This window comes from Nomia melanderi, chromosome 2 (assembly GCF_051020985.1).
Source record: "Nomia melanderi isolate GNS246 chromosome 2, iyNomMela1, whole genome shotgun sequence".
Taxonomy (NCBI): domain Eukaryota; kingdom Metazoa; phylum Arthropoda; class Insecta; order Hymenoptera; family Halictidae; genus Nomia; species Nomia melanderi.
The window spans coordinates 2,229,337-2,242,513 of NC_135000.1; the positions used below are offsets into that span (position 1 = coordinate 2,229,337).

A 13,177-nucleotide genomic window follows, 5' to 3' on the forward strand; every position below is an offset into this window, starting at 1 on the left:
TAAGTTTATAATTCAAATACTGAATACTCCTCGTAGTTCGACTACTTATATATTAAAACATGGAAGGCAAAGAGCGAGGATGACCAAGCCTTAGAGATGAACCCTGATCATTGAGACTCAGGGTTCAAAGGTAGCTCAGCTGAAGATGCCCAAAAACAGTGATAAAAACAGGTACCATGCATTGGTCATTCAACAATATTTATACAGTATATTTCATATTTTGTTATCAACAATATTTATTATAATTTTTTTTAAAACAGTAGACTATCTCTCACTTACCCTATCTATTCTGATATACCCATAACAACACGGAGACCACCCGGACGTAACTGAACGTTTCGACCGCATCTAGCACCTTGCATCTTACAAAAAACAATGACACCTACTAACTCACTCTACATATCCAACTCGATCCTACACAGAAGTAGCCGACTATACTAGAACGGAGGCTTCGAGAGAATTATTAGGGAATGGGACACTCAACGGGCTGCCTCGAAGAAGAAGGACCACAGAATGCTTGGACCTCCTAGGAGACGACGATCCGCGCCAGGGATTCCGCGCGTTCTGCGCGTGGTACAGTTTGCTTAATGGCGGCGACCCGAGCCCGCGGCGGCGGAGGGAGAGAGAGAGACGCCGGGAACGACAAAGAGTCTTTAACGACGTTCGCGGTACGCGGTGCGCTCGGTGCTCGGTTGAGTGACGCAGGACACGAGCCGCGCGCCTCGCTTCTTTTCCCCCCTTTGAAAGAAAAGTACGCGAAGCGTATTTCAAGGCGACACCGCGCGCGGACCACGCACGTCGTACGAAGAAGCTGGCCCGGTCCTGCTCCCGAGCCTTTTTTGCGCCGGATGTAATTGAGCCCGTCTCGACGGACTACCGTCTAAATGAATTACGAGGCGCCCGCGCCCGCCGTGCGCGCCAACAGATCCCTCCCGGCCAATTATGCTACCTACCCTTCTTTCTCTCTGCTCGGCGTCCACACCGGGCGCAACCGTTTCTTGCTGGCCGAGCAACTTTCGAACGGAGCTTGCAGAATTTGTTGAACCGATCTGGCCTATGCGATCGGCGGGACACCGACGCGACGGGATTCCGCTTTGCAACTCGGCGATCGCCGATTCTTAGAGATGCGCGTTTCGAGCCCAGTTTCCAAGCAACTCGGTGCAGCGCTGGAAGTAGAGATTGTACGAGTTCTGAGAATAGTTGTTTGGATGTGTTGTATGTCGAGTTTGTTTTGGTTTCAGTAATATGTTAATATTTTAGGTGGAATCTTACGGTTTACTGTTTCTTTGGGAGACTTAGATCGAGCTTTCGGGGCTTAATGTTTGAGACCTGATGCTTTGACGTAATCTTTGAGGTTGGCGCTGGATGCTGATTCGATGTTTTCGAGGCTACCGACGTTTGAATCACTTCGAACGAGATTGGATATCTTCTAGCTCTTGAATGTCTTAAAAGTATTGAAAGTCTTGGAAGTTTTAGAAAATATTAAAGGTATTGAAAGTGCTGGAAATATCCAAAGTATTGAAATATTAAATGTCTGAGAAGTCTGAAGAATTTAGAAAGTCCTGAAAGCCTTGAAAATTTTCCAAGTCTTCCAGGTCTTAAAAGTCTTGAAAGTCTAAAAGATCTTAAAAGTTTTGAAAGTTTTCAATAATTTGAAAGTTTTGAAAGATTTCAAGAACTTGAAAGTCTTGAATATTTGGATTTGCCGTCTCAGTCAGTCTAATATATTACAGAAGTCCGGTTCATATCACCATCGAAGCTATAAAACCGAGTCTCAGCTCGAATTCAAAACCTTCAACATATTCCAGAGTTAAAAGGTATCGAATCCTATTTGAAGTGATTCAAATTTGTTGCCAGAGATAAACAGATACTTAAATATTCGAAACGATGTGATTGAACATTTTGGTAACCCATCACAGTGATATCTGGTCCATTCTGTCGGATGTCGGAATAAATAATGACACGTAAATCGGTTCGATAATAATTTATTACAACTAATATACGGATTTTTGCACATTTATAGAGAATTAAAAACTACAAAAATTACACAAAATGCATACGATACGAAAATATATATAAAATATTCGACTGTTTTTTATAACATTTATTAGAAAAAATCTGTTTGCATCGTAATTCTATTTTCCTCGCTGCATTCTTAAAAATTTTAATTTGCATAAAGATCCTCAGTCTAATTATAACGAAAATACACGACTCCGAGACGTAGTTGATTCTAACACAGTGACGCAAAATGAAAAACTAGTCGTCGCGTCGCTACTCAAGAAAGAGTATTTAACGTATCGAAAATTTCCCTCAGTTTTATAAGTTTGACTGAGCTACAATGATTGCAATTCCTTAAATTAAGGAATTTTAACACTTCTCAATTTAATTTTTCCGCCAGACACATACTATTCAGTTTTAATTTTATTTAACTTATAATTATCCTGCAAGAAAATAACAACTATAAACTCATTTGATAATTTTGTTGTCCATTTTAAATTACCTAAAATAGTTGAAATATTTTCCTTGAGTGTGATACCTCTGCTGATTAAAACTTATAATGTTGAACGTTGTGTAATGATTCAGTCTTGTCGTGTCGCTGATGCCTGATGTCAGCATTAATATGAGTAAGTTATTTTCTAAGAATATTTATGTTTATTGAATTAACCTAAATAATGACTGGTCTGGATAGGTCTGACTGATTGTCCAACAATTCAAATCATGCGACGTATTCCTCTGATTGATCTGGAATCCAGCCTGAAACATTGTCTTGTCTATTTATTCGATCGTCGTGATAGATAAACTGATGAGGTATTTGAAACGTTTCGTCTGATTTGAATACAGTCCGTTCTAACAGCCATCGAGCTCAACAGATGAATTTTAGTGAATTATCTTATATTTAACCCTTATGTTGACAACCAAAATTTATCCACATCTTAATATTACAACATTTTTATATAAATTCTTCATTTTCGGAACAAAAATCGACGTGAAAATATTACAAAGGAGATACTCAAAGCCTTTTTGTTAAACTGTGACGATATCAAAGCAAAATTGTATATAAAAATGTTACAAAATGGATATCCGATTGACATCACAAGTATTAAAAAACGAACATGACTATCAGCACAGGATTCGTGGTTCGTATGAGTTGTTAAACAAATTATTAATAAATTTGAATTGAGGAGAAACTTGTCTAGCTTGAGAAAACAGAGATTAATGTTAATTTAATACTTGACAGTCGAGTAATGCATGCATTTATAGACCTCTGGCGCCATCTAACAACAAAGATCGAAAATACCAATGCAAGTTGCACCACTGTTAGTACAAACTTAAGACTTGTACACATACCTACATAAAAATAAATCGTAACACTAGAACTACCATTAATAATAACATTTAATACGATTAGAATACAATCCATATAAAAATTGTAACAATAGATTATTTTCAGTTTCTTTAGACGTTCATTATAGTATTCAAGTGAAACTGTTTATTTTCAAGATCATTTCAAGTATTCAATGTTTTGAAGATATCAATAATTGCGAAACAAATAAGTCGAAACTAGTCATTTTAACTGGTACAGTAGTTCTAGTGTTGTCATTTCTAGTGTTAAACATGTTCTGTGCTTTCGTGCTTATCTAGGAATCTTAATTACCAACGAACGATTAGTTCTTTTTTATATACTGTAGGTACTTGTTATTACTATATTTAATATTTTTTATATGATAGAAAGTAACAGCTGATAGTAAACTACTATAAAATGCAATGTATTTTATTTTACTATGCTAATTATTATCCCTTTCAATTTTCTAAATATATATCGAAGAGAAATACGTAAATAATTTGTAACATCCCCTTCTCGTTTTACATGACCATCCCAGTAACTTTTACAACGAAAGAAGTTTAATTTTACTGTGATGAAAACATGCCGGATTTATTTATTTTATTAATACCAACCTCCTCATGGTGAACCTGGAAACTAACATCACAGGTAGACTAATTCTTATCGAGTTTATCATTCTTTAGTTTTCATTGCTACTAAGCTTGTGTAATATTTTACTATTGACAATTTGGAAGAAATGCAACAAAATGTTCCATTCTACTTCAAATGAAAATTTCATTAGAAGATAATACATTGATAGCAAAACAGTTGTTTGCTTTTATCCGTGGGTAATGAACAACATTGATTGTTGTTAAATTAATCTAGAAAAATACGGCAAGGAGTTAATTCACTAATTTCGCTTTTTCCTCCATTTATTCCGGTTCACTTAGCCATGTATGCAACTGAATCGAGCTGTCTGTCACATCAACCATTTCATTAGATGACAATGGTAGGATGGGACCGGTATTTACCACTTTATGTACCGGTATGCACTCTGTGAAAAGGACGTTCCATGAACGCATTTTAGTTATTGTTTATGTAGAGCTACTAAAATAAAAACGAAGTCCGTAGTCAGGTTAAATATATTTATTACGCGATGTGGCTCTAACGAAGAACGGCGACTAACTGCTTTTCCTCAACTGCTTTTCTAAAAAGGAAAACTCTTCAGACGAGGGGTACGTGACCCAGGTCATGGTGGTCCCCTTGGTCATAAATTTGTCAATGGGCCTGTACTATCTCTCAGGCTCCCAAGTATCGACACGCAAAAGGGCGAACCGTCTACATTTATATTGTCTTAACTTTTGATTCCATTTTTGTGGCCGGCGACTATAGTCATCTTTCGTGTATAGCTGGAATTTTGTAGCGGAAAGGTTAATGGAGGAACTTTGGCACCGGTTGCGATCGTCCTCTGATCAGTAGAGCATCGTAACTCGTGACTATGGTCTGACTAGTCTGATTACGGTTTACTTCGCGACACTCTCATTTTGCTCTTTTTTAACACGTTGACTGCCACGAGAATTTCTAGCGTTTTAACCAGTTAACTGTGCTTGACGAGTATACACGTCATCTTAAAACTCTGAATGGTGCTACCTTTTTCAACGATGGATTATTTATTTTTTGAGACAAACATGTAATTCTTCGTTTCGCTTTAGTTTTTCGTTAGGATATATTTTAAGTGCATATTTGTTTTTATTGCGCGCCAATGAGAGATTTTTCAAACTAAATTCCACACTTAACTGGTTAAATAATAATACTTATTCTTTAATAACAAAGGCAAATGATATTGAGAATAATTATTAACGATTTAGTATTACAGTAGTCATATTACGCTATGACCTAGCCACTTGTGTTACTAAATATTTTCATTTGAAATCAAGTTTCTTATTGTAATTGTTCTTCAGCAATTTGGAAGCCTGGTTCGTCGGTGACCACCGTGGCAGACAACTTATTCCTTTGATTTCTCTCATTCTGGAATGAAGGACTTCTTTCTTGATTCACCTCCTTTGCTTCTTGACCCCATAATTGCTCGGCATACTGCGGCACACGTATAGTTTGTCATCTAATAAAACTAAATAGAGTTAGCATTAAGTTTGCATCGCCCTCATTTTGCTCTCGTTTAATCGGAGACTTCTTCTCTGATTTGTCTCACGTTCGAATCAAAGGCTTCCTTGATTCACTCCCTTTACCACTGCGACGAATGTATAGTTAAGATAAGGCTAAATTAAGTTAGAATTAATTAAACTTAAGTTTCAGACTGAAGAAGAAAAACAGCTGCCGTAGGATTATTATTAACGCGTTAAATGCCGTGTAGGTTAGTGACTGACGCTTCCTTAATTGCTTCACAAAAATTACAATATGCAAGATGATTGCAGTCGCCTAAAAATATTTAATAACATAAATGAGTTGACAATAGTGTCATGTAATAATTCCGATGCAAAATAATTAATAATTGTTCCTATTTACCTTTGCTACGAAGGAACAAACCATGCATAAATCGTTTAAGATTCTCGTGGCGCTTAACGTATTAAATGCGATAGTAATAAATGCGATAATAATAAGGGCGTTGAAAATAAGATTTAGAATTTAGATCTAAAAAGCTTTCGATAAGTTAAGATTTAGGCTTCCGAAAAATCTGCGTTTTTGACTGGTGGCGCCATCCGCAGCAAAACGCTCAAATTGGTAGATAAACGTTACCGACGTGTGAGTTCGCGCGGATTGTAAAATGGTAAAATGGTCGAAGTATTGGACGGCAAAGTTTGTCGTCTCAAACACAAAGTTCCTACTGTAGATACTATAGTTTTCTAATTCTCTTTTCCTTTTTCCTTTTCTTTCTTCTACCTAGCCTTAAGAGTTCTATGTAGGCAACTGTTTTATTTATAATTAATAAAAGAAATCAAAGTTCCTATAATATTATCGAGTGCAAACGGTTGAACAGGGCGCTGCTTTTATTATATAATTATATTTCCCTTCTTTCTACGTATAATAATATACGTTCGAAAAGCAAGACAAGTTCACTGTGAATCATATGTAGTCAAGTTCTGCACATTTTCTGTAAGAATTCGGTGTTCCTATTAAATTGTATTTTGAAATTGTAAAAGACATCTGTCTTTCTCACTTCCCATTTACAGATTAGTTTCGCCACCTATTGCCGGAGCGCTGAAACTTCTAGCCAAATAGTAGCAGCTTGATTCCACTAGGTGGCGCAGTCAATCAACCATGTCTGTCCTCCTCTCTCACATGAAAGTTTCTTTGTCTTTCCTTAGCCATCATTGGTGACATCATCTAGCGGGGAAACACTGGTACTATTCGGCCAGAAGTTTCAGCGTCCTTCAAATAGGTGGCGAAATCCACCAATACAGGATTTATGACGCGTTTATTCAATATATTATTTATTTACAATGTTCACTACATTATAATGTTGCAATAATTTATCTACCAACATCTTATGACAGTCTGTTACGAATTGAACATTTATAAAAAGAATATCACGGATATTAACAATAGAATTTAAAATATATAGTTAAACTATTTTTAATAATAAAACGAAATTGATTTTATCTAAAAGTAGAAACTGCCATTACTGACACAATGGCTACAGATTGGAGGAATATCTCATATCGATTCTAGGGGTCTCTCGCGGGTGTCCGAAGGGTTTCACGAGGATGTTTTTTGTAGTTTTAAACTTTTAACTGACCCGAAAAGAGCTGAATGATACCAACCAAAATAACTCCTGAAGATGGTTTAAAAGCTTTAAAACTTCAATTCCGCGAGGTTCAAACTAAAAATGCTCGAAATTTTGGTCCCTTAAGAACATAAAAACTCCCAAAAACTACCCAAAAGCTCGAAAGCATTTACTTCGCGAAGCTCAAACTAAAAAAGCCAAAAATTTAACTCTCTAGGAAATTAAGCTCTCCCCAAAAACGGCTCAAAAGCTCGAAGGCATTTACTTCCCGAGGCTCAAACTAAAAAGGCAAAAAAATCAACTTTCCAGGAAATTAAGCCCCCCCCCAAAAAAGATTCTCAAAAGCTCGAAAGCGCAGAGATCGCGTGCCTTAGACATAAAAAGCTCTAAATTTAACTGTCTAGGAAATTCAGCACTTCCAAAAATGGCTCGAAAGCTCGTTAGCTTTAATTTCTCCTGGGTCTGAAGGTAGAAAGCTCTCACATTGTGCTTTTGAGCCGTTTGTGGGAGATCTTAAGTTCCTAGAGAGTTAATTTTCGAGCTTTTTTAGTTTGAGCATCGCGGCATTAGAGCTGTTGAGCCATTTTTGGAAGAGCCTAAATACCTAGAGAGTTAAATTTTTAGTTTTAATGTTTGAAAATTGTGGCGTTAGAGCTTTCGAGCCGTTTTCTTGGAGAACTTAAATGCGTAGAGTGTTAAATTTCGAACATTTTCAGTTTGAGCCTCGCGAAATTAGAGATTTCGATCTTTTGAGCCATTTTCGGGAGAGCGTAATAGCAAAGAGAGATGAATTTTTAGCTTTTTTTGTTTGAGCGTCGAGGTGGGATAGCTTTTGAACTGTTGAGCCAGTTTCGTGAAAGTTTAAGAGTTTCAGATAAGAAATTCCTAAATGTCTAAAAACGTTGAGGACCCTTTCTCAAAATCAGCGTCTTACCTTGCACATTCTGTTTGCATAAACTTTAATGCTTCGAGCGGCAAAAGTGTACCGTTGTAGGGATGTACTATTCCTGCGATTTCAAAGGATGAGAGTACTAAATAGGATTCAGCTCAGAAATAGTGGAAATTGTTAACCAGTTAACTGTGTTTGACGAGTATACACGTCATCGTAAAGCTTGACATGATACTAATTCTTTCAGCGACGAATTCTTTATTTTTTCGCATAAACATGTAATTCTTCTTTGTTTCGCTCTGATCTTTCATTAAAATATATTCTACGTGCATTCGTCCTGCGTTCGACGAGTACACGCTCCATCTTTCGATTTTATTGCGCGCAGAACCAGAGATTTTTCCAACTAAATTCCACAGTTAACTGGTTAAATATATTCTGGATAAAAGTTCTGGAGTACAATTGTTAATGTGTGTCGCGTCGCAGACTCCAAGTCGCGTTTTCTCGGATTGACGTGCTGAGAAATGGGAGGGGTGGTTTCAGCAATAATTATACGTATTGTTAGACCTTTCAAAAGAACGTAGAAACCCGATCTCACTACCTATCTGTCGCCTTGCGTGACTCGAAATGAACCCCGATGAGCAAGTCGATGACCCTTATATACCAAAAAAATGGACTAAAAATAATGGTAGGGATACTTGTGTGCGCGACTGGATTTTCTCGTCGATGGACCCCGCGAGGGAGTGAGGGTTTTGTATACACGTAAGAACTCCCCTGGAGCAGCATGCGTTTTCCAGAAGAAGGAAAAATAACGCAGGAAAACACCGTACGTAACAGCCCTAGGACGTTCTTCGAAATTTTAAATGGGTTTAACCCTTTGAACTCTGTAGATTCCAATATTGCACCAGCTGTAATATTAAATATTTGAATGAATCTTAAAGAAACTACCCTAAAATTATTCGATTTTCCGCACATCCAAATTTTGTGCTAAGAAGGAAAATAAAAGATCGAAGAAATGTTATAACATTTCTAATTTTCGCTAGGAATACTATAAAAATTGTTGCAGTTGCTGATAGTTTACAAAACAACCTGGAGTGCCAAGGGTTAAAGATTGCAATTTTAAGATTATGCTTTTCCCAGAATTTTAAACTTATTATTTTAACCGAAATAAATAAAATAAAGCCCTTTCGCGAGGAGGTTCGCAGGGTTTCGCAAGGGGGTTTTAGGGGTTTCCCGTGAATTCGATGGTGATATCGTTTAAAAAATGTGGAACGTGGAATGCTTTCGCTGTCCTTGCTTGTTGGATACCTCCTCGGTCGTCATGCTTCCCGCGTAGGTACCAGAGTCTGATGAGATGCTTTTCGAAGGAGGTGACACAGAAAGTGCTATTACCATCCTTGTCGTATTCATTGCGAGGAAAGGGAAGAACATGCAAAATTCCTTACCACTAAAGGTGACGCCACTTTTATCTCTCTCCTTGTCTTGCACGAAAAATTGCATAAATCTGTTTCTGTCGGAACCTCCTCGGTCATCATGGTTCCTGTATAGGTACCAGAGACTGATGAGATGCTTTTTAAAGGAGATGTCACTGAGAATGCTACTTGTTACGGGGAAAACTCGTGGTCCTTGGAGAATGGCTATCTCGCGAAATGGCTCTCGTGGTCCAAACGGAGAAAGGTTTCGGAAATGAACTAAATCCGACGTTTTTCTACAATACTGTCTTTATTGTGTTTTCTCGGGGTGCTTATATACATAGGTCCTCAGGGGAGGGGTCGATTTCTAAGCTGTCTATGAGTTAGTTGTTTTGGAAAATTTTAGATGGCGCATAGTTTGTTACGGTATGACTCAGTGTGCTACTCATCGTGTAACGGGTAAAACAGAGATAACCACCCCGACAGCGATGAGTAGCACACTGAGTCATACCGTAACAAACTATGCGCCATCTAAAATTTTCCAAAACAACTAACTCATAGGCAGCTTAGAAATCGATCCCTCCCCTGAGAACCTATGTATATAAGCACCCCGAAAAAACACAATAAAGACAGTATTGTAGAAAACACTAACTACGTTGAATCTTAGTTCATTTCCGAAACTTTTATCCGTTTTGACTACGAGAGCCATTTCGTGAGATAGCCATTCTCCAAGGACCACGAGTTTTCCTGTAACAGGCTGTCCTTGTCGGATACCTGTTTTGTCATTATGCTTCCCGCATAGGTACCAGGGACTGATAAGATGATTTTTCATAGTAGGTGGCATCGTAGTTCTATCTCCGTCCTTGTCACACTAGTCGATTTGTCCTTGTCTTATTCGTTACGAGGATAGGGACAATGTTCAAGCTACATGTAGAAATCATCATGGCGCTGACGGCCGCTGTCACGCCAGCGTGAATGTGCTCCTGACGCACTGCAGCCAGCTTTCCTAGTTGTGTGATCATTAACACGTTGAAAAATGCCACGAGAAATAAAAGCGTTTTATATGTCACTAATTCTTTTCCTATGAAAAATAAAAATGAAGAATTATTAATTATTTGGTATCACAATTCTTACGTTACGCTATTTCTTGTTATTTACGCTACTGAATATAGTTATTTGACATCGGCTATCTTGCAAGTTATAATTATTTTCTTGTAATTGCAAAGCTCCGGTCATCGGTGACCGCCGTGGCAGTCAACGTGGTAATATATCTTTATCTTTGAAATAACTTGGATAGCTATCCGTTGAGCGATTTTGTCGTTCGAGCGCTTAAATTAACATGTTAAGTGCCACGGAAATCTTGGTAAAATCTTGACCATTTTTCTGTACATTTTTTAACAGAGGAAAGTGGCAACAATTATTCACTGTTTGGCGTTACAATCTTTGCATTACACTATTATCAACTTTGTTACGTTATTAACACGTTCCGTGCCACGGAAATTTTGGTTATATTTTGCTTATGAACAGTATTAATTCTTTAAATAAAATATTAAGTTATATTCAAGTTTTTGGTCATTTTTATATATTTTGATATTGTTTCTTTATGTTTTCGATGTTTCGTAACGTATACCGCCGTCCGTGACCATGTTTCTCTTAAAAATATTTTCTTACGGAAATTGATGTGTACCATACGTGGTACACGTGGCACTGAACGTGTTAAACATTTTGATTCGATATCGATTATCTTGCATGTTACGATTATTTTCAAGTAATTCGGAAGCGTCAGTGATCCGTAACTGACATTTAACGTGTTAAAGGTGGAAGTGCATAGATTGATGTAATGTTCAAGAAATCAAGAGTTATTGATCTACGACACTTATAATTGTCGTTGATACCAGAGTAACAATTAATGTCGAAAGCTGTAAAACGAATAATTTTACTATGGCTTACCGTGGACCAATATTTTGTAAGCTAGTGTAAAAAATGTTCAATATAAGTGCAATAACTATTACGAAATAATAATATTTGATAATATCATTATATAATAATAGTTGTAATGACTTTAATTTTCAATAGTGTGTTTAAATTGATGTAGAAACATTGAGCACGTACAGAGAAATATAATAATATATAGATGGAATAAGTTAAAACAATTTGTTTCTCATTTGTTTATTTTTATTTATTTATACTCTGTTGTAAATATTACGGGCGACATGGAAATGGTAATTGGTTGCCGGAGCTGGAGACATAATATTTAGCCACAAATAACCATGGAAAATACATTGAATGTTAAATACATTTATTTGAATTGCTCTGTGATAAGCTTAGAACGGTCTTATCTACCGAGCAATGGCTTATTCATCTGGAAAAATTCCACGTAAATTAATATGTTTAATTCTTTTCCTTACTGATAACTTCTCCCCTATGCTTCATTGTCTTTTAGCTCGATTTCTATCGGTAGAAATTCTTTTGTGGATTTTAAATATCTGAAAGTTAGTCTGAGACAGAACACATATTCAAAATAGCCTGTTTTAACATTTGCTGCTAGGTAGCGACACACATAGAAGATTGAATTTATCTTGTTTCCGTCGTTAACATTACGTTGAATATGTGTAAATATATGTAAATGTGGTATTCTGTATCAATAAATATTCACATAAATAGTTTTCTGCCCATTTTTGTTGTTCTCCTGAAATAGTTCCTTGCCATTTTGTTTCAACGTCGATGGAAAACGGAGAGAACTGAAACCATAGCCCCAATTATTCCAATACATTTTATTTATAACTATGTCATACGTGAAATCATTTTATTTAGAAGCCCAACTAAGGAAGGGGATTCCAGGTTTCATTTGTCGTACAATTGAATCTTTTAGTTGAACGGTTCGTCGTTCTTAGGTTTGAATCAATACAATCCGTGAACTGCTCAGGTAATGAAAACCTCGTTTCTTACAGGGAACTAAGGCACTGCGAGAGACGATTAGTCTAGAATTCGACTAAAGTTATGGTCATTCAACTATTCATCTATAATCCTTTGTGACAATTTATTTCCCGTGATCATGGACTCTTTCACAATAATAAATAATAACAGAATTTTGTACTTCAAAAGAAATAAATAATCAGTTTTGTATGAAGCTCAACTTGATCGTTTCAGTTTGAAATTTATTTTTCCCTCCACTAGAATTATATTGTACATTGACTGGAACTCGTACATTTCTCGTGCCAATAATTTCACTTAATCTGTATGAAATAATCAAATTCTCCAACAACCTGTTGCTTTCTCTTTTATTTCCAATTAACATGTACTCTTGTAATTATGATAATATTAACCCCTTGACCCACAACATCGTGTTAGACTCGTAACAAGAATTTTAAACTGAATTTAACAAATCCAAATGTTATTTATGTTCTTTTAAACATAAATTAAATATCACTTTCCTATTATCAATCGTTAAATATTTATAGTAAACGTAGACATACGATGAGCATACAAATTTGTTCTTTTCCTAATAAATTATTAATGACAAAGTAGTTGTACCGATCATAGTTAAGAAACAAATCATAGAGCAATGTGTTAAGAATTGATAAGAAACAGGTTTCTGGGTCGAACAAGATGGACGACGAGCCAAATGACTGGATTCAGGATCAACGACATTCACACAAAACTTTGCGTTCGAAAATTAATAATTAATATTTAATTCCATAAAAACTTATTCGACAAGGTTGACGGTCTACGAAAGGAACCTCCACGAAATCAGAACAAATAAAGAAACAAAAACAAAAAAAAAAAACAACAAAAGAAAAGAACCAGATCGTGGA

The 13,177-nt window shown here is 36.4% G+C and overlaps 1 long non-coding RNA gene across 3 annotated transcripts; it reads right to left on the minus strand.

Annotated features, from left to right (window-relative positions):
- Positions 1–1,989: 1,989 nt before the first annotated feature.
- On the minus strand, positions 1,990–9,646 carry LOC116425942 (uncharacterized). 3 transcript variants are annotated; one of them, XR_004234803.2, is made up of 3 exons: positions 9,396–9,646; positions 2,501–2,754; positions 1,990–2,441 (listed from the first exon to the last, which is right to left on the minus strand). It is a non-coding gene; the product is annotated as an uncharacterized LOC116425942 (long non-coding RNA). The 3 variants fall into 3 exon arrangements; XR_013001503.1 differs by lacking the exons at positions 1,990–2,441; positions 2,501–2,754 and adding an exon at positions 5,153–5,416; XR_013001504.1 differs by lacking the exons at positions 1,990–2,441; positions 2,501–2,754 and adding an exon at positions 9,243–9,307.
- Between the last annotated feature and the right edge of the window lie 3,531 nt (positions 9,647–13,177).